Source organism: Bos mutus, chromosome 7 (assembly GCF_027580195.1).
Source record: "Bos mutus isolate GX-2022 chromosome 7, NWIPB_WYAK_1.1, whole genome shotgun sequence".
Taxonomy (NCBI): Eukaryota; Metazoa; Chordata; class Mammalia; order Artiodactyla; family Bovidae; genus Bos; species Bos mutus.
This window is the reverse complement of record NC_091623.1, coordinates 67,026,399-67,048,900: the sequence shown is the minus strand read 5'-3', so window position 1 is coordinate 67,048,900 and position 22,502 is coordinate 67,026,399. Positions and strand designations below refer to the sequence as shown.

The 22,502-nt window shown below is 41.7% G+C and overlaps 1 non-coding gene across 1 annotated transcript; it reads right to left on the bottom strand.

Annotated features, from left to right (window-relative positions):
* Positions 1 to 905: 905 nt before the first annotated feature.
* Positions 906 to 1,012, bottom strand: LOC138988748 (U6 spliceosomal RNA). The gene has a single exon (XR_011465003.1). It is a non-coding gene; the product is annotated as a U6 spliceosomal RNA (small nuclear RNA).
* Between the last annotated feature and the right edge of the window lie 21,490 nt (positions 1,013 to 22,502).

Below are 22,502 nucleotides of genomic sequence, written 5' to 3'. Positions count from 1 at the left end.
AGAAGAAGTGAAGTAGCCATCATAGTGAACAAGAGTCTGAAATGCAATACTTGGATGCAATCTCAAAAATAACAGAATGTTCTCTGTTCATTTCCAAGGCAAACCATTCAATATCATGGTAATACAAGTCTATACCCCTACCACTAATGCTGAAGAAGCTGCAGTTGAACGGTTCTATGAAGACCTACAAGCCCTTCTAGAACTAACACTCAAAAAAACAGATGTCCTTTTCATTATAGGGGACTGGAATGCAAAAGTAGGAAGTCTAGAAATACCTGGAGTAACAGTCAAATTTGGCCTTGGAGTACAGAATGAAGCAGGTCAAAGGCTAATAGAGTTTTGTCAAGAGAATGCACTGGTCATAGCAAACAACACCCTCTTCCAACAGCACAAGACTCTACAGATGAACTTCACCAGATGATCAACATGGAAACCAGATAGATTATATTCTTTGCAGTCAAAAGTGAAAAAGCTCTATACAGTCAGCAAAAACAAGACTGGGAGCTGACTGTGGCTCAGATCATGAACTCCTTGTTGCCGAGCTCAGACTTAAATTGAAGAAAGTAGGGAAAACCACTAGACCATTCAGGTATGACTTAAATCAAATCTCGTATGATTATACAATGGAAGTGAGAAAGAGATTTAAGGGACTAGATCTGATAGACAAGAGTACCTGATGATCTATGGACAGAGGTTTGTGACATTGTACAGGAGACAGGGATCAAGACCATTCCCAAGAAATAGAAATGCAAAAAGGCAAAATGTCTGTCTGAGGAGGCCTTACAAATAGCTGTGAAAAGAAGAGAAGTGAAAAGCACTAGGTCTCTAGACTTAACTGATGATGAAATGTGAAATCCGCTCTTTTGAAAGATAATAAAGATGTAAATAATTCTTCCTTTTTTTTTTTTAATATGGAACACTTCATGAATTTGCATGTCATCCTCGCGCAGGGGCCATGCTAACCTTGTCTGTATTGTTCTAATTTTAGTATATGTGCTGCCAAAGTGAGCACAGCTCTTGCTTGTAAATAAACCAATTTACTTCTTGTGGAGACCCAAGTGACCAGATATTTCCAATCAGGAGTTTTATTTTTTTACAAAGGCAGAGAGAGATTAAAAGATCCCCAAGATGAAGAAGAGCTGGGGCTGTAAGCTTAAGATTCTGAGTCCAGGACTTCCTCATAGTGCCAAATTCATTTTGATCTGGTCCATCCCTTTATAGGTATTCCCTGGTGGCTCAGAGGGTAAAGAATCCACCTGCAATGTGGGAAATCTGGGTTCTATCCCTGAGTTGGGAAGATCCACTGGAAGAGGGCATGACAACTTATTCCAGTATTCTTGCCTGGAGAATCCCATGAACTGAGGAGCCTGGCAGGCTATATAGTCCATGGGTCGCAAAAAGTCAGACTAATCACATCCCTTTACAGACACAAAGTAGAATGGACAAATTTCAGGACCCTAAAAGATTTTAACCTATATGCAGGTCAGGAAGCAACAGTTAGAACTGGACATGGAACAACAGACTGGTTCCAAATAGGAAAAGGAATACATCAAGGCTGTATATTGTCACCCTGCTTATTTAACTTATATGCAGAGTACATCATGAGAAACACTGGGCTGGAAGAAGCACAAGCTGGGATCAAGATTGCCGGGAGAAATCTCAATAACCTCAGATATGCAGATGACACCACCCTTATGGCAGAAAGTGAAAAGGAACTAAAAAGCCTCTTGATGAAAGTGAAAGAGGAGAGTGAAAAAGTTGGCTTAAAGCTCAACATTCAGAAAACAAAGATCATGGCATCTGGTCCCATCACTTCATGGGAAATAGATGGGGAAACAGTGGAAACAGTGGCAGACTTTGTTTTGGGGTCTCCAAAAATCACTGCAGATAATGACTGCAGCCATGAAATTAAAAGACGCTTACTCCTTGGAAGGAAAGTTATGGCCAACCTAGATAGAATATTAAAAACAGAGACATTACTTTGCCAACAAAGGTCCGTCTAGTCAAGGCTATGGTTTTTCCAGTGGGCATGTATGGATGTGAGAGTTGGACTGTGAAGAAAGCTGAGTGCTGAAGAATTGCTGCTTTTGAACTGTGGTGTTGGAGAAGACTCTTGAGAGTCCCTTGGACTGCAAGGAGATCCAACCAGTCCATTCTGAAGGAGATCAGCCCTGGGATTTCTTTGGAAAGAATGATGCTAAAGCTGAAACTCCAGTACTTTGGCCACCTCATGCGAAGAGCTGACTCATTGGAAAAGACTCTGATGCTGGGAGGGATTGAGGGCAGGAGGAGAAGGGGACGACAGAGGATGAGATGGCTTGATGGCATCACCGCCTCGATGGACATGCGTTTGGGTGAACTCCGGGAGTTGGTGATGGACAGGGAGGCCTGGCATGCTGCAATTCATGGGGTCACAAAGAGTTGGACATGACTGAGCGACTGAACTGAACTGAACTGAAAAGATTTTAACAGCAAATTGTGGTTGCTCAAGACAATCTTTTTTCTAATTGAGGTGAAATTCACACAACATAAACTTAATGATTTATGATTTTAAAGTATACAATCCAGGGGCACTTGCTGTACTAGGTTTTTGTTTCTTGTTTTCTTGTTTAAAAATTTTTACATACGAGACCTGGTCTCACTTAAACTCCAGATAAAGAGTTATTTTCAGAGGCAGATGAGTGAAAGCTTGTGCAGAGAAGGAATGCAATCCGTCCTCCCTTCACACAAACTACAGAGCAGGAGAGATGCTGAGTTAAACCGTCCAGTGGATACTTGCCAAACGCGATAAATAAGTCACTCCTTCTAGGGCACTATTTTATTATGGTTTATATTGTCATTTTATTTTCCGGCAATGCCTTAGATGCAAAAAGAACAGTGGAAAAAGCCCAACAGCTTTGATGACAGTTTTGGTTTGACTATCATCCATTTAAAGAGCCTGGGGGTGGTGACTATTTCGGAAGCCCTGTGGAGGTGGGAGGGGCTGACTCTCATCCGGTCATTGCAGTTTCAGTCGGTTCCACCTCTCACTGAGACTTTCCTCCACGTCCCCAACCCACCCCCATTCCCCTCCCCCAACACCCTGGGATTCACTTTGGGGGCTACTCTTCTGGTTCCAGGTGCAGAGTCCTGAGTTTTTGAGTGGTCTTTTAATACATTAATACTTTGTTCAGGCACTACAGTTTGACTGAATACTGAAATCTCTTTGTATTTGCCAAACTTTCTACTTTTTCTTTAATTCAATAAATATGTGTTGTGATATGTCTTAAGTCGTTTCCCTGTGCATGAAATTTGTCTGTAGGGTGTGGAATCTAAAGTTTAAGTCTGTATAGTTCTTACTCCCTTTGAAAACTCAATTCTAATAGTAAAGATAAAAAGGATATGTTCATCTGACAAATATTTATTTATTGAGCTTCCTAATAGCCCACATGATGGTAGGTGCTAGGGGATGCAAAGATGAATTGGATGATGTTCTAACACTCAAGGACTCCTTCACAGCATGATGAGAACTGGCAGTTCAGGCTGACAATAAGACTTGTTTCTGAACTCAACGAGAAGATCCCTAGGACATGTATGAATTTCTCTTTTAAGCCAGGGAGGGTGTGAGGTTTTAAGACATCTTCACAAAAAGGTAAGCCTAAGAATTTGTTTACTATCTCATAAACAATTACTTGAGGATTAAAGGACCTTAATGAATCGGTGGGAGTGGGTTAAGGTCAATAAAAGGATGTTCTAGTTAGGGACAGATTGGAACTCCAAGTCAAGTCACCATGTCTAATCTTACCCAACACTGTCCCCAGGTTTAAACCATTTATTTTGGGCAAAACGGAGATCAGATAAGTTCTGTGAGGCCTACTTGTGCCCTCGATAGAGATTTTCAGGTTCGGCAAGATCTTGCTGCTTCCAGAAGCAGTGGGTGGGCCTGGGAGGAACTCAGTTTTCACTATAGAGATCCTGAAGAAGAATCCAGAGGTGCTTGCTTTGATATTAGTGTAATTGGAAACACACCCTAAATGTTAGACAAAACCTAAATGGTTGCTTTCATCTGAGCTCCAGAAGAATTAAAGACTCTGGGTTAATTACACTGCCCGCTCCCACACTAAACAATATGCACCTATTATGTTCTCCCAGGGCTTCCCTTATGGCTCAGCTGGTGAAGAATCCCTCTGCAACGCGGGAGACCTGGGTTCGAACCCTGGGTTGGAAAGATCCCCTGGAGAAGGGAAAGGCTACCCACTCCAGTATTCTGGCCTGGAGGATTCCATGGACTGTCCATGGGGTCATAAAGAGTCGGACAGGACTGAGCAACTTTCACTGTCACTTTTCAGAGTTAACTGAACCTATGAGACAACATAATCCAGTCCAGTGAATGTGGCAGAACAGGATGCTATGTATTTTGTGGCTGCAGCTGTAGTCTGCATGTGTTGATGAGACTTCTGCTCTGTTTCCTGCTTTTTAAACTTTTTTGAAACCTCATCGCCATAAAATGACTTAGCACTTTTAAATCCTGAGTAGATCAGCAAAGACATTTTTTATACCTGGTGCTTAAGCCAAAATGAAGACTCTCCTTTGGTTATAGAAGTTGAATGGCTTTTAATGATGGTTCACAAACAGTCTCCTGGGTGATGCTGGGATTCTAAAAGAAAGTCTAAAGGACTTTTTTAAAGTTAGTGTACAAATTAATAAACCCCACATTTCCCTACGAATTCCTTAAATTATTTTCTCTTATACTGCTCTGTTGTTGTTTAGTCACTGAGTCATGTCTGATTCTTTTGCGACCCCATGAACTGGAACTCACCAGGCTCCTCTGTCTCCATGGGATTCTCCAGGCAAGAATACTGGAGTGGGTTGCTATTTCCTCCTCCAGGGGATCTTCCTGACCCAGGGATCGAACTCATGTTGTGCGCATTGCAGGTGAATTCTTTACCACTGAGCCACCCTGCTTTAACCATACTGCTTTAACCTACTTCAGATAATTCTAAACATGTCAGCTGAGGTTGTTTGGGGTTCTTCATAAAAGACAGTGTCAGGTAGAAGATAAGTCTGTGATCTTCATCCTACCAGAAACCATAAATTCCATGTTAGTATGGAAATAAAGTCACATTAAGCATGTGTGTTGTGTTAGAGTTTTCTCTGCTTACAGGTGAACAAAAACAAAGAGAACTTGAGCAAAAAGCTGAAGGGCAGAGGCCCTTGTAGGAGAATAGTCACGCACGGCCTTGGGTGCAGGGGAGAGTGGGCAGCAAGCCTTGCAGTGGCCCAACCAGGGCATCTCTGGGGACCTCAGTGAACCCAGACACAGTCAGGGACTTTCTCCTTGGAGGGCTTGCTGCTTCACACACTTCTTGGTCAAAAGGTACCTCCTGGGGAAGAGAAACCAATTGTCCTTCTTTGCTCAGGGTTCTGCTCCGGACTGGTCAGCCGTTCTTGTAGGACAGAACCGTGCACGAGAAATGAGACTTAGGAGAACCCACTCATCTGGGAACACTAGGAAGTTCTTCAGGAGAAGTGAGGAAGGAGGAGGCAGAGGGTGAGGGGAGTGGTTCACTGCCCACCACACATTGACTTTAATACAATAGCCACGCGTTACAATTAAAGTCAAGCTTTGTTTATTTTCCATAGTACAGCGATGAACCCATTGTTATGTTCTTTCCTAATACTCTATTTCCAAGATTGTAAAAAATTAAGGCTTGGTGCAGTGATATGAATCAGAGGCATGATCAAAGGAAAAATAGAGGATGAATCTGGCATCTTAATATGCAGTGGGACATATGTGAGAGACAGACAGCTTGCAATTACTATAAACATACAATCAAAGACAGATCTCTTATTTAATTAGCTTTTAAAATAGAATTTAAAAAAATTTTAAAGGTCTCAAATGTACCTTTATTGTTCTATGCCATGGATATTAATTGGCTTCTATTCTTTATTATGTGTGTGTGTGTATATACAGACACTTGTACATATATTTTGATATCATTGTCCTTCATCACATCCAAAAATACTATCTACAGTCTTTCTAAATATAAAGATGGAAAAGCATAATTAACAATGCCTATATTATGCACATAAATACAGCTATTGGATAGCCTGTGCTTGTTTGGTAGCCTGTGCTTGTTTAAAGACCTATTTTTTTTGGATCCCACGAATGTCCTGTCTGTTTCCTATAGCTATATGGTATACTGGGCGTGATACATCTAATATAAGTCCCGAGGTGAAAAGACTTTCAAAATATGTTTCGGGAAATCCAGAGAAGAGCTCAGCATGCCTGTGATGACCCTGGATTTGAACACCTCATTACTAGGAAGGGGACTGTGTCAGCCCCCTCCCTCTGCAGTTCCTGGTGTTGTTAGAAACTGCGAACTGTAGGCCTGCATAGATAGTTTCCTGCCTGGTTAATAGGTTGTCTTCCTTTCTGGAGACACATGTAGGCAAATGTTTCTTTCTCTCCCAGAACTGGTTTCCTTAGCTGAACCAGGTCTTTGTTGCAGTATGTGGGTGGCATGCAAATCTTAGTTGCAGCATGTGGGATCTAGTTCTCCATTCAGAGATTGAACCCAGCCCCCTGCTCTGGGACCCCGGCCACCATGGAAGACCCTCCCAGAATTTAATATGTGTGGGAGTCCTGGAAATCCTCACCCCGGACTGCAACAAGCACTTATACTTCACATGAATAATTGAAGATGTCATCTCTTGAACTATTTATCTCCTTATCATCCCATTAGCTGGGATTTATTTTTTTTATAGTTCTCCAAAAGAATTGACTTTTTTCCACCATTATTTAGTAACAGAAAAAAAAAATTGCCTATTTTACTCCATCTGTCAACCTCAACCCACAGACTGTGAAAACACATTAGTCACTCAGTTTACAACTCTGAAGGAAAACAAAACACCAAATAGAAAAAGAAATGTATCAAAGCAAATGCCCTGATTCTTAGATCATTAGATTATTCCAAACACAGTTGATATATTTGTATCTCAACTGCCAGACTGAAATCCCAGATACCTGGGGTAACAGAGCAGAAGGAAGGGACCCATGCTCTTCTGGGAATGTGCAATGCCCAGTCTTGGAGTCTCTAGGTTTGCACATAATGTTCCCCTTCTCCCACAGCCTTATTTCTGCCCTTTGTTCTTGCAGCATCTTCCAGGGGGGCTGTACAAAGAAACCGGTTTGTAGACAAGCAGGCCTGGATTCCGGCTGCTCCTCACACCCTCTACGGTGGGGCTCTGATTATCCTATTCTTAGTGTTTACTTCTCCCTTCAGCTGGAAGTAACCACAAGTGGTCCAGGACTGTGGCAGGATGGTAAGCAGTAGCATCAGTGGCACTGGAAGGGAGGGGACGCTGGAAGTGATGGGGTCTGCTAGTGGTGTGACCCGGGGTTCTCCCGGAAGACACCTTTGCACCACTCGGGATGCGGGTACAGTAAGTGTCACCCTGAGAAATTGAACAGTTGTTCCTCATTTCACAGAATCCTGAGACTTCACATTTAAGAAGACAGTGGGAGATGGGGAGGGAGGTACCCTCTTCTGGCATTTCCTCATCTGTGTGGTGCTGCAGAGACAGACAGAAATTTGCTCAGTCGTGTCCGACTCTTTGCAACCCCACAGACTATAGCCTGCCAGGCCCATCTGTTCATGGGATTCTCTAGGCAAGAATACTGGAGTTGGTTGCCATTCGCTTCTCCAGGGGATCTTCCCAACCCAGGAATCAAACCCGGATTTCCCGCACTACAGGCAGGTTCTTTACTGTCTGAGTCACCCAAGAAGCCCAATGCTGCAGAGAAATGCTTAGAAAGGGCTTACAGGCCAAGAGGTATGGATGCTTCTGCCCTTAGGGAGGCTGCAAGGGTGTGGCCACAGGAGTCCAGGCACCCATTTTCTTCTAAGGAGCAGTGCCACCTTTTCACCCCAATGTGCTGTGCAAATATTCTCCTTTTCATGCCAAGTGCTGGTGGCACTGTAGCCTCTAGGACTCCCTATGTCCAGCTTTTAGCGGAGCATAGGCAGTCTAGAGGGCTTCCCAGGTGGTGCTAGTGGTAAGGAACTTGTCTGCCAATGCAGGAGACATAAGAGACCCAGCTTCGATCCCTGGGTCAGGAATATCCCCTGGAAGAGGGCATGGCAACCCACTCCAGTACTCTTGCCTGGAGAATCTCATGGACAGAGGAGCCGGGTGGGCTACAGTCCATTGGGTTGTAGAGTCGGACACCACTGAAGTGACTTAGCACAATACAGGTAGTAGTCCAGAGAGCAGTTTGGGGTACATCACTGTGATGAATGTCTAGGTACCCTGTGACCCACAGTTCCCTCTCAGGGGGCACATGTGAGAGTATTCACCATGATCGGTGTTTAGAGACAGGAATCTGTGCAATCAGGGTGCCTGTCACAGGGGATGGGCAGCGATGTAGGAGACGACCACCGTGAAGTCCTGAGGAGCAGTCTAGACGTGCACACAGCAACGCTGTAGGTCTCCAAAGCCAGGCTGAGGAAAGGAAGGAAGAGACAGAACAGGGCGGCATCCTGACGTCAATTACACGGGTTAAAGATGCAGGCGCGCAGGGTAATCCTACTCTTTGCAGTAACACAGAAGACAAGATACATTTAGCACATCAAAATGGTTGATATGGTACTGCAAATAGCGGGGAATAGGGATCACAGGGAATAGGGGGATGGATGATGGATGGACGGTTGAATAGATAAATGAATAAATAAATATGCTCCCTGTGCAGAGGGACTGGGGATATGGTTGACTCAGGCTTTTGCTTCTGTATTCCTAAACAGAAAATTATTTTTTACGGGCATGACTTTTAAAAGATTGGGAAGCAGCTATTCTAGGTAATGCAAACATTTCCTTAGAAGTTATCAGAAGGAGCAATGAATAGCAATTCAACAAAAGTTAAATGTCAGACTAGGAGAGAAAAAATGTGTATCCAAGGTGTTTTCCCCATAATAATTGTCGAAGAGTAGTTTGTGACGAGAGGCCGTAACTTCAGCTGTGCCAGGTCTTAGATGCGGCACAGAGGATCTTAGATCTTTGTTGTGCCATGTGGGATTTTTAATTGCAGCATGTGAACTCTTAGTTGCCACATGTGGAACTTAGTTCCCTGACCAGGGATCAAACCTGGGTCCCCTGCTTTGGCAACACAGTCTTAAAACACTGGATCAGCAGGGAGGTCCCAAGAGAGTCCATAACTTTGAATTAAGGTGTTAAAACCACTAGCGCCATTCAGTTCAGTTCAGTCGCTCAGTCGTGTCCAACTCTTTGCGACCCCATGAACCACAGTATGCCAGGCCTCCCTGTCCATCATCAACTCCTGGAGTTTACACAAACTCATGTTCATAGAGTCGGTGATGCCATCTCATCCTCTGTCGTCCCCTTCTCCTCCTGCCCTCAATCTTTCCCAGCATCAAGGTCTTTTCAAATTAGTCCGTTCTTCACATCAGTGGCCAAAGTATTGGAGTTTCAGCTTCAACATCAGTCCTTCGAATGAATAACCAGGACTGATCTCCTTTAGGATGGACTGGTTGGATCTCCTTGCAGTCCAAGAGACTCTCAAGAGTTTTCTCCAACACCACAGTTCAAAATCATCAATTCTTCTGCGCTCAGCTTTCTTCACAGTCCCAACTCTCACATCCATACATTACTACTGGAAAAACTATAGCTTTGACTAGATGGACCTTTGTTGACAAAGTAATGTCTCTGCTTTTTTTTTTTTTTTAATGTCTCTGCTTTTTAATATGCTGTCTAGGTTGGTCATAACTTCCTTCCAAGGAGTAAACATCTTTTAATTTCATGGCTGCAGTCACCATCTGCAGTGCTTTTGGAGACCCCCAAAATAAAGTCAGCCACTGTTTCCACTGTTTCCCCATCTATTTGCCAGGAAGTGGTGGGACCAGATGCCATGATCTTAGTTTTCTGAATGTTGAGCTTTAAGTCAACTTTTTCACTCTCCTGTTTCACTTTCATCAAGAGGCTCTTTAGTTCCTCTTCACTTTCTGCCATGAGGGTGGTATTATCTGCATATCTGAGGTTATTGATATTTCTCCCAGCAATCTTGATCCCAGCTTGTGCTTCTTCCAGCCCAGTGTTTCTCATGATGTACTCTGCATATAAGTTAAATAAGCAGGGTGACAATACACAGCCTTGATGTACTCCTTTTCCTATTTGGAACCAGTCTGTTGTTCCATGTCCAGTTCTAACTGTTGCTTCCTGACCTGCATACAGGTTTCTCAAGAGGCAGGTCAGGTGGTCTGGCATTCCCATCTCTTGAAGAATTTTCCACAGTTTATTGTGATCCACACAGTCAAAGGCTTTGGCATAGTCAGTAAAGCAGAAGTAGATGTTTCTCTGGAACTCTCTTGCTTTTTTGATGATCCAGTGGATGTTGGCAATTTGATCTCTGGTTCCTTTGCCTTTTCTAAATCCAGCTTGATCATCTGAAAGTTCACGGTTCACGTATTGCTGAAGCCTGGCTTGGAGAATTTTAAGCATTACTTTACTAGTGTGTGAGATGAGTGCAATTGTGTGGTAGTTTGAGCATTCTTTGGCATTGCCTTTCTTTGGGATTGGACTGAAAAGTGACCTTTTCTAGTCCTGTGGCCACTGCTGAGTTTTCCAAATTTGCTGGCATACTGAGTGGAGCACTTTCACAGCATCATCTTTTAGGATTTGAAATAGCTCAACTGGAATTCATTACCTAAATAATTATTTTTAAAATGACTTCTTTGATATTCAAGAAGATCATCAGGTGATCTAGGAAGTTTAAACTTTTAGAATGTAGTTAGCAATAAGGACGGTATTTTCCCCTCAATACCATTTTGCTGGTCTTCTCCCTTCTGGCAATGAGAGTTGTGTTACGTTTCTGATCCCCATCCCCTACCCGCTGTCTGGTCAAACATCTGAGAGGTGTGTCTGCAACCATCCCTTTAAAATCAGTTTGGTTTGCCTCAGCAGCATCCCTCCAGCTGGGAGCTAGGAAAGGGAAAGAATGCTATTTTGGCTGACCCTTGAGTGATTGGCAAGATTGAAAAGTCTGTTTGTAAGTGGAAAGGACATTCCAGGTGTAGGAAACAGTGTTTCTGTTGGCACTGACATAGGAATGTCCAGGGCAGATACAGGAATGGGCGGGAAGTGAAGAAACACCTCTGCAGCTGTGATATTTGGTAGGCCCAGGCTCCTGCCGCAGCTCGTACTCTTCCAGCTATGATTGATTAAGTCTGGGAGCTTTCAAGCGTGCTCTTACATTCTGTGGGCCTGCAGCCAGCAGCTTCTCCTTTAAACCTCACATGTTAAAAAAAAAAAAAAAAAGTCAATTACTGCCAAGTGTGGTTTTCATTTTCACTTGAATATTCTCAACTTCCCTCTGCCAGCGCTGCCAGTTTTTAGGTGGGTGTGTCCATCTCTGCTAGATTCTTATTTGTTACATTTTATTTCTTTTCGATGATAAATTTCCGATGTGTTCCAAACCTTGAGATGTTTGTGTTACTATTGTCCCAGATACATGCATCTAACTTGCTGTGAAAGGGAAGTGATTTGTTAGTTATCCATTAGACAAGAGTAACAATTTCTCAGTTCCCAAAAGGTTGCAGTTCTCACACCAAGTGCCAAATGTTTAAAAGCCAAGATCCCTAAACACTTAGAGTAATTTTTAAACCACTTTGTTGAGATACAATTCACGTAGGATACAATTCACCCATTTGAAGTGTACAATTGAATGGCTTTTGGTATGTCATTAATATTTTTAAACTGTGTTAACGTATATCTAACAAAATTTGCCATCTTCGTCACTTTAAGTGTAAAATTCAGTGCCATTAATTACACTCATTATGTTATGCAACCATCACCACAATCTATTTCCAAACTTTTTCATCCCCCTAAACAGAGCTGTTTATAATCTTGCTGTGGTGTAATTAGGTCTAGACTAAAAGAGTTTGTTTATAATTATAAAGTGGTGTTTAAAATACCATACATTAACACATATATATGGAATCTAGAAAAAATGGTACCGATGAAGCTATTCGCAGAGGAGGAATGGAGAGGCAGATGTAGAGAACTGACTTGTGGACATAGTGGGGGAAGGAGAGGGTGGGACGAATTGAGAGGTAAGGATTGACATATATACACTACCATGGATAAAACAGACAGGCAGCAGGAGGCTGCTGTCTAGCACAGGAGCTCAGCTTGGCGCTCTGTGACCTAGAAGGGTAGGATGGGGGTGGGGTAGGAGGCAGGCTCAAGAGGGAGGGGATACATGTATACAGATAACTGATTCATGTTGTACAGCAGAAACCAACACGACATTGTAAAGCAATTATATTCAAATTGGAAAAAAAGTGTTCAATATTATCAACCTCTCTTATGATTCCCTACCCCAGGTATTCTTTCTCACAACACTTCCTGCTGCCTGGTTGAGCTGGGAGCTCCAGCCTCGTGGTGAATCCCATCCATACCAGCAGGCAGACTCATCTTCAAACCCAAAGGGTGCATGGCTGGACTTTCTTTCCCTCCTGGACATCTCAGGGGCAGAGGAAATGGCACCAGGCATGTGGGCCAGACACCTTCAGATAAAAGCCCACCATTCTGCATGAGTTTATTCAGCCATTCCCTGTTATCTCCACCCCTGACTCCTATTTCCAATTCCCATGCAACCAGTTTCATGTGTTTAATGTATATTATTTTGCTTTATGTTTTTGTAAAACGTCTGTAGTTTTCTACTCCTGCCTTTCTAAGCTGTATAAGTAATCTAGACCTGGACCTAGATAAAGGGTAAGGCTCCCCATCCTTGTTTCGAGACTACCACTGAAAGCAGTCTTTCTCTGTATAGCCTGGATATACACACATGCCTACTTACAACGAGGGAAAATCTGCACATACCTCATTGTTAATGAGCTTGCCTTCAACTCTTTCATGAGCCATATGTAACTTATAAGAGAAATTATAATCCAGTCACTGGTTCCTCTCTTTTAAATTCTAAGTTACTAGTCCAGAGGTTCTGTGTCCCGTAAGGTTCTTGACTACAAGCAAACAGAAGGTGATTCTGACTTAAGCAGAGGAGGAACGTACTGGAAACAAACTGTATAGATCTCAGAGTGGTGGGAAGGCTAGAGATCGTAGGTCAAAGGTCAAAGGAGGCTTCATACAAGGGACCCAGAACGTGGCTGGGAAGGTCATTACCATTCCGAGAAAGAGGCAATTCTATAGCTGCTATTCCCCTCCCCCCACAAACCCTGCAAGAAGGATGGTGCTCTGTCCCCAGTGCCTTTGGGAAATTGAACGTTGATACCAGAATGGATTCTCCTGTCTTGCAATCAGTTCAGTTCAGTTCGGTTCAGTCGCTCAGTCATGTCCAACTCTTTGCGACCCCATGAATCACAGCACGCCAGGCCTCCCTGTTCATCACCAACTCCTGGAGTTCACTCAAACTCATGTCCATTGAGTCGGTGATGCCATCCAGCCATCTCATCCTCTGTCGTCCCCTTCTCCTCCTGCCCCCAATCCCTCCCAGCATCAGAGTCTTTTCCAGTGAGTCAACCCTTCACATGAGGTGGCCAAAGTATTGGAGTTTCAGCTTTAGCATCAGTCCTTCCAATGAACATCCAGGACTGATCACCTTTAGAATGAACTGGTTGGATCTCCTTGCAGTCCAAGGGACTCTCAAGAGTCTTCTCCAATACCACAGTTCAAAAGCATCAATTCTTCGGCACTCAGCTTTCTTCACAGTTCAACTCTCACATCCATACATGACCACTGGAAAAACCATAGCTTTGACTAGACGGACCTTTGTTGGCAAAGTAGTATCTCTGCTTTCTAATATGCTATCTAGGTTGGTCATAACTTTCCTTCCAAGGAGTAAGTGTCTTTTAATTTCATGGCTGCAATCACCATCTGCAGTCATTTTGGAGCCCCCAAAAATAAAGTCTGACACTGTTTCCAGTGTTTCCCCATGTATTTCCCATGAAGTGATGGGACCAGATGCCATGATCTTGGTTTTCTGAATGTTGAGCTTTAAGCCAACTTTTTTACTCTCCTCTTTCACTTTCATCAAGAGACTTTTTAGTTCCTCTTCACTTTCTGCCGTAAGGGTGGTGTCATCTGCATATCTGAGGTTATTGAGATTTCTCCCAGCAATCTTGATTCTAGCTTGTGCTTCTTCCAGCCCAGCGTTTCTCATGATGTACTCTGCATATAAGTTAAATAAGCAGGGTGACAATATACAGCCTTGATGGACTCCTTTTCCTATTTGAAACCAGTCTGTTGTTCCATGTCCAGTTCTAACTGTTGCCTCCTGACCTGCATATAGGTTTTTTGACAGAGTGTAGTCTACTGGAGAAGGGAATGGCAAACCACTTCGGTATTCTTGCCTTGAGAACCCCATGAACAGTATGAAAATGCAAAATGATAGGATACTGAAAGGGAAACTCCCCAGGTCGGTAGGTGTCCAATATGCTAATGGAGATCAGTGGAGAAATAACTCCAGAAAGAATGAAGGGATGGAGCCAAAGCAAAATCAATACCCAGCTGTGGATGTGACTGGTGATAGAAGCAAGGTCCGATGCTGTAAAGAGCAATATTGCATAGGAACCTGGAATGTTAGGTCCATGAATCAAGGCAAATTGGAAGTGGTCAAACAGGAGATGGCAAGAGTGAACGTCGACATTCTAGGAATCAGCGAGCTAAAATGGACTGGAATGAGTGAATTTAACTCAGATGTACATTATATCTACTACTGTGGGCAGGAGTCCCTTAGAAGAAATGGAGTAGCCATCATGGTCAACAAAAGAGTCCAAAATGCAATACTTGGATGCAATCTCAAAAACGACAGAATGACCTCTATTCATTTCCAAGGCAAACCATTCAATATCATGGTGATCCAAGGCTATGCCCCAACTAGTAATGCTGAAGAAGCTGAAGTTGAATGGTTCTATGAAGACCTACAAGACCTTTTAAAACTAACACCCCCAAAAGATGTCCTTTTCATTATAGGGGACTAGAATGCAAAAGTAGGAAGTCAAGAAACACCTGGAGTAACAGGTAAATTTGGCCTTGGAATACGGAATGAGGCAGGGCAAAGGCTAATAGAGTTTTTCCAAGAGAACGCACTGGTCATACCAAACACCCTCTTCCAACAACACAAGAGAAGACTATACACATGGACATCACCAGATGGTCAACACTGAAATCAGATTGATTATATTCTTTACAGCCAAAGATGGAGAAGCTGTATACAGTCAGCAAAAACAAGACTGGGAGCTGACTGTGGTTCAGATTATGAACTCCTTATTGCCAAATTCAGACTTAAATTGAAGAAAGTAGGGAAAACCACTAGACCATTCAGGTATGACCTAAATCAAATCCCTTATGATTATACAGTGGAAGTGAGAAATAGATTTAAGGGACTAGATCTGATAGAGTGCCTGATCAACTATGGATGGAGGTTTGTGACATTATACAGAAGACAGGGATCAAAACCATCCCCATGGAAAAGAAATGCAAAGAAGCAAAATGACTGTCTGGGGAGGCTTTACAAATAGCCGTGAAAAGAAGAGAAGCGAAAAGCAAAGGAGAAAAGGAAAGATGTAAGCATCTGAATGCAGAGTTCCAAAGAATAGCAAGAAGAGATAAGAAAGCCTTCTTCAGTGACCAATGCAAAGAAATAGAGGAAAACAACAGAATGGGAAAGACTAGAGATCTCTTCAAGAAAATCAGAGATACCAAGGGAACATTTCATGCAAAGATGGGCTCGATAAAGGACAGAAATGGTATGGACCTAACAGAAGCAGAAGATATTAAGAAGAGATGGCAAGAATACACAGAAGAACTGTACAAAAAGGATCTTCACGACCCAGATAATCACGATGGTGTGATCACTGACCTAGAGCCAGACATCCTGGAATGTGAAGTCAAGTGGGCCTTAGAAAGCATCACCACGAACAAAGCTAGTGGAGGTGATGGAATTTCAGTTGAGCTATTTCAAATCCTGAAAGATGATGCTGTGAAAGTGCTGCACTCAATATGCCAGCAAATTTGGAAGACGCAGCAGTGGCCACAGGACTGGAAAAGGTCAGTTTTCATTCCAATCCCAGAGAAAGGCAATGCCAACGAATGCTCAAACTACTGCACAATTGCACTCATCTCACATGCTAGCAAAGTAATGCTCAAAATTCTCCAAGCCAGGCTTCAGCAGTACTTGAACCGTGAACTTCCAGATGTTCAAGCTGGTTTTAGAAAAGGCAGAGGAACCAGAGATCAAATTGCCAACATCCGCTGGATCATGGAAAAAGCAAGAGAGTTCCAGAAAAACATCTATTTCTACTTTATTGACTATGTCAAAGTCTTTGACTGTGTGGATCATAATAAACTGTAGAAAATTCTGAAAGAGATGGAAATACCAGACCACCTGTCTTGCAATGCTTTGGGTCAAATTCTGGCTCTGCTACATCTGATTGGCTAAACCTAGACCGGAAAAAAAAAAAAAAAAAGGCTGGCTGGCTTTCTTAGCATCTATAGTGGAAGGCAGACTCTGTCTCTTGCTAGGACTGAAATGGTGAGGAATTCCCCAAGCATAGAAAGACAGTCAGAGTGAACAACCAAAAAAGTTACAGATGTTCCCTACAGGTAGGAAGCATCTGGTGTTCTGTACAGACCTGAGTCACAGCGTAATTTTATCTGACTTTGAAAAATACTCTAAACTGGTTTGTTGGCTTCCCTTTCCTTCTGTTGTTAAAAATATACATTTGGGCAATTTCTTTAAAAATAAAAAAAAAGGTAAAATTTCTGACATCAAAATCTCACAGTATTTTTGCCTTTTCCAATATACATTGCTGTGTTGAAATATAACTATGGACCAAGTCTTTTTATAGTAAACTTAACTACACCTTTTTTCCAAGATTCTAGTCAGATTCTTATTCTGACCCAATATTTACGCTTTTTTAATTTTCAAAGTTTGTTTTCTATTGTGTTTCTTCTTTTAACCTGGAAAAGTTAGATTTTGTTTCTTTCTTTCTTTCTTTTTTTTTTTTAAGTACATAGCTTGTATTACTACAAGGTAGAAAAAAGAAAAAGAGACAAAGTTAGAACCAGGGGGGAAAATATTATTTTGTAACCAAATCCAAAGTTAACAAATATTTTTATTAGTAAAACAGCAATTTATCCAGATTGCATTATTTTCTAGGTAAATAGAATCATATTTCTTGCATGTTAATAGCTAGTATGTGTTTATTGACTAGTTAGAAGACTCATTCTATGTACTCTTTAAAGTCTCAAAATCTTAATTTGCTTCGCTAATGTCCTATTTATCTGACATCTTTTTAATGAGTAATGACATTTGGGCTGTCCCCGCTGTTTCACGTTGAATGTACCCTCTCATCATTTCCTGTGGCTTTATGGCGAATGATACTATATTTACTCAGGGATTTTTGTTTCTATCTCTGCCCTTAAAACTAATTGTACCTAAAAATTCACGAGAGAGACTCAGTGTAGGAATCAGGTACTATCAGACAATTGTCAGACCGACAACTGTCCATTACAAAGTAGATTGGATTCCAGATCTACCAATTTCCTTGGACAGGGAAAAAAGATGTTTTGAGGTTTCATCCATGAAAGACAGCATTGTTGGTGTGAATGGGGGAGGTAATTTGTGTAATTTCCTTTCAAATTTTAGAAATGCATGGCCCAGAATTCTGCTGAAGTCTGTTCTTGTCTCTTCCTAGGACAGGCAAATGGCCCTAACCTTCCCTAGAGGATGTGGAAAGAAGCTGGTATGGGAGGGAAGGGGACATCACCAGGAGGAAGGGCTGAGGTGTTAATTAGCTTTACTTGGCTCACCCAGAGCCAGTGGCAAGCAGATGGCTGCACCCTTAATACCTTTTTTTTTTTTTTTTGGTCCAGCAGGCAGTCAGTGTCTTTTGGGCAGGCAGAAAGCATGCACTTTTGTTTTTTTTTCCTCTTCAGAATGTGTAAGTGGTGAAGAAACATACAAAGGGAAAAATCTAGATTTAAATGTTATACGTATCTAAGAAAAATAGAACTTATCTCTTTCCATCTTTTGCAATAAGGAGATGTGCCTTCATATTCTGAGAACAACTGAGAGTGATTTGTTCTATTACAAAAATCAATCTAAACTAATCAAACTGTGCCTGGATGTCTGAAAGATAATCTGTAAAATGATAACACCGGCTATGAAGTTCAAAGTCAATACCACAGCATCTTGTGTTTGGAGAGAGGCTGGCTTGTGGACAACTGTCAGAAGATTCAGCAGTGCATATATCAGAAGTACCGACATTGACCTCTCCCCTTGGACCCTGGCAGTTTCTGTGGGGCGGGGATTGTGGCTTGATCATTTAGTAATTTCTTTTACACTGGCCATAATGATATTCACTGGAAGTTTATGAAATGAAATGAAGTTATAGTAAGTCAACCGTATTATATGTACTATTCAATATTTGTATAATTATTGACTTTATGTCAAGATAAACATTAGTAAGCATGACAAAGTTTAACAGTTTACATTTTGAAAATGTGGTATTGTAACAGGTACAGATTTTTCTCAGTGCTGGTACAGTGCTTTATATGCCAAATTAAATCGCTTTCAAAACTGAGAAGTTAATATCCTGATATCTGTTTTTGAGGAAAGGAAAGGAAAAATATTTACTAAGCATTGCCTATGTAACAGATATACTTTAGATACATTAACATATCCATTTATTTCAACATCCCTATAGGGTACTTTTCTCTGCTTTTTACAGATGTGGAAATGGAAGTTCACAGATGTTAATTGCTAGAGGTCATATAGTGACTGAGAAGGATACACACTCGGGTATGCCTGTCTTTATTGTCCTGCCTTTACTTTCCCTGAACCCCAATATCTTCATCGGTCCCCCAATATTCTCAGTTTTATCTGTCCAGTGATTGGTCAAATCACCCTACTCTTTACCTCTAAAGTGGGCTTCCCAGGTGGCACTAGTGGTGAAGAATTCACCTGCCAATGCAGAAGACGCAGGAGATGCAAGAGAGACAGGTTGGATACCTGGGTCAGGAAGATCCTTTGCGGAAGGAAATGGCCTCCCGCTCCAGTATTCTTACCTGGAAAATTCAATGAACACAGGAGCCTGGTGGGCTATAGTCCATGGGGTTGCAAAGAGTTGGACATGACTGAGCACGCAGGGCACCTCTATCTCTGAAGTAGTCTCCAAGTAGTCTCCACATTCTTTCTTGGCCCTGCCCCAATGACAGAAACAGATCTGGCATCCAGATCTTCAACTGCTTAGTGAAAGTGAAAATCGCTCAGTCCTGCTCGACTCTTTGCGACCCCATGGATATACAGTCCATGGAATTCTCTAGGCTAGAATACTGGCGTGGGTAGTCTTTTCCTTTCTCCAGGGCAACTGCTTAACTCTTAAAACTAAATCACTTTTACAGCTTTAAAAGACAAATGGGAAGTGAAATAGTATATTGGTGGTAATCCAGGACAGAAAAAAAATTTATTTTTTGGCTGCATGGAGTGGCACGTGGAATCTTAGTTCCCTGATTAGGGATTGAACCTGTGGCTCCTACGATGGAAGTGTGGAGTCAACCACTGGAACACCAGGGATGTCCCAAAGCATTAATTTAATCCTAATGTACAATTGTGGAATTCTACCAAATTTCCACACCTCACATTCACTTTGTTCTTGCTAATATGTGATACACATGTCACATTTTTGTATCTGCATTTGATATTTGAGACAGGTGATACATCTATGGTTCTCTTTCTCATTGCTTGGTATACTACACTCAGTTTTTAAAATATGCATTTTAGGGAGTTCCCTGTCAGTCCAGTAGTCAGGACTCTGAGCTTTCAGTGCCAAGATCCAGGTTCAGTCCCTGATTAGGGAACTAAGATCCCTCAAGCCATACAGTGTGTCAAAATACACTTATATGTACGTATGATACATATATGTATGCATGCATTTTATTATGTTTAAAATTTATTTATTTTTTAATTGAAAGAAATGGACCTAACAGAAGCAAAAAGATATTAAGAAGAGATGGCACGAATACAGAGAAGAAGTATACAAAAAAGATCTTCACGACCCAGATAATCACAATGGTGTAATCACTCACCTAGAGCCAGACATCCTGGAATATGAAGTCAAGCAGGACTTAAGAAGCATTGCTGTGAACAAAGCTAGGGAGGTGATGGGATTCTAGTGGAGCTATTTCAAATCCTAAAAGATGATGCTGTGAAAGTGCTGCACTCAATATGCCAGCAAATTTGGAAAACTCAGCAGTGGCCACAGGACTGGAAAAGGTCAGTTTTCATTCCAATCCCAAAGAAAGGCAATGCCAAAGAATGCTCAAAATACTGCACAATTGCACTCATCTCACATGCTAGCAAAGTAATGCTCAAAATTCTCCAAGCCAGGTTTCAACAGTACTTGTACTGTGAACTTCCTGATGTTCAAGCTGGTTTTAGGCAGAGGAATCAGAGATCAAACTGCCAACATCCACTGGATCATTGAAAAAGCAAGAGAGTTCCAGAAAAGCATCTACTTCTGCTTTTTTGACTATGCCGAAGCCTCTGTGTGGATCACAACAAACTATGGAAAATTCTGAAAGAGATGGGAATACCAGACCACCTGATCTGTTTTCTGAGAAATCTGTATGCAGGTCAGGAAGCAACAGTTAGAACTGGACATGGAACAACAGACTGGTTCCAGATACGAAAAGGAGTATGTCAAGGCTGTATATTCTCATCCTGCTTATTTAACTTATATACAGAGTACATCATGAGAAATGCTGGACTGGATAAACCCCAAGTTGGAATCAAGTGCCAGGCGAAATATCAATAATCTCAGATATGCAGATGACACCTCCCTTATGGCAGATAGCCAAGAACTAAAGAGCCTCTTGATGAAAGTGGAAGAGGAAAGTGAAGTTGGCTTAAAGCTCAACATTCAGAAAACTAAGATCATGGCATCTGGTCCCATCACTTCATGGCAAATAGATGGGGAAACAGTGGCAGACTTTATTTTGGGGGGCTCCAAAATCACCACTGATGGTGATTACAGCCATGAAATTAAAAGACACTTGCTCCTTGGAAGAAACACTGTGACCAACCTAGACAGCATATTAAAAAGAAGAGACATTACTTTGCGAACCAAGGTCCATCTAGTCAAAGCTATGGTTTTTCCAGTAGTCATGTATGGATATGAGAGTTGGACTATAAAGAAAGCTGAGCACCAAAGAATTGATGCTTTTGAACTGTGGTGTTGGAGAAGACTCTTTAGAGTCCCTTGGACTGCAAAGAGATCCAACCAGTCCATCTTAAAGGAAATCAGTCCTGAATATTCATTGGAAGGGGTGATGCTCAAGCTGAAACTCCAATACTTTGGCCACCTGATGTGAAGAACTGACTCATTGGAAAAGACCCTGATGCTGGGAAAGATTGAAGGTGGGAGGAGAAGGGGATGACAGAGGATGAGATGGTTGGATGGCATCACCAACTCAATGGACATGAGTTTGGGTAAGCTCCAGGAGTTGGTGATGGACAGGGCGGCCTGGCATGGTGCAATCCATGGAATCACAAAGTCGGACACGACTGAGTGACTGAACTGAACTGCTTTACAAAATTGTGTTTTCTGTCAAACCTCAACATGAATCAGCCATAGGTATACATATAGCCCCTCCCTTTTGAACCTCCTCCTAATATAAATAATATATTAATATTTAAATAAACATATATTTATTTAAATATAAATTAAATAAATTTATATTTAAATACAAATAAATATATACATATGCATTTTAAATCAAGTGGTTGATTTCCTCCAATTTCTTCATGATGAAGTTTGCTGGAAGCATTTGAGATTACATAGTAAATCTGAAACTGAGATAGGCTGCTGGTATTTAAGGAAAAAAAGTCTTACCTTATATATTGTCATTTACTATATTCGGTACTATTTTATCAATAATAGGTAGATAGTTATGAAATATACATTACAAATCAGATTCATTTTCAGGCAAAAGTTATAGAAAATAAGAAATTTTCCAAATGGAATTCTTACTAAGTTTTTAAGTAATTGTTTTTTGAAGTTTTAAGAGTGTCTCTTGGGACTTTTCTGGTGGTTTGGTGGTTAAGACTTTACCTCCCAATGCAGGTGAGGGTTCAGGTTTTGATTCCTTGTTGGGAAGCCAAGATATTTTTAGATGGGACCAAGAAACCCAAGCTGGTTTTAGAAAAGGCAGAGGAACCAGAGATCAAATTGCCAACATCCGCTGGATCATAGAAAAAGCAAGAGAGTTCCAGAAAAATGTCTATTTCTGCTTTATTGATTATGCCAAAGCCTTTGACTGTGTGGATCACAATAAACTGTGGAAAATTCTGAAAGAGATGGGAATAGCAGACCACCTGATCTGCCTCTTGAGAAGTTTGTATGCAGGTCAGGAAGCAACAGACAGAACTGGACATGGAAAAACAGACTGGTTCCAAATAGGAAAAGGAGTTCGTCAAGGCTGTATAT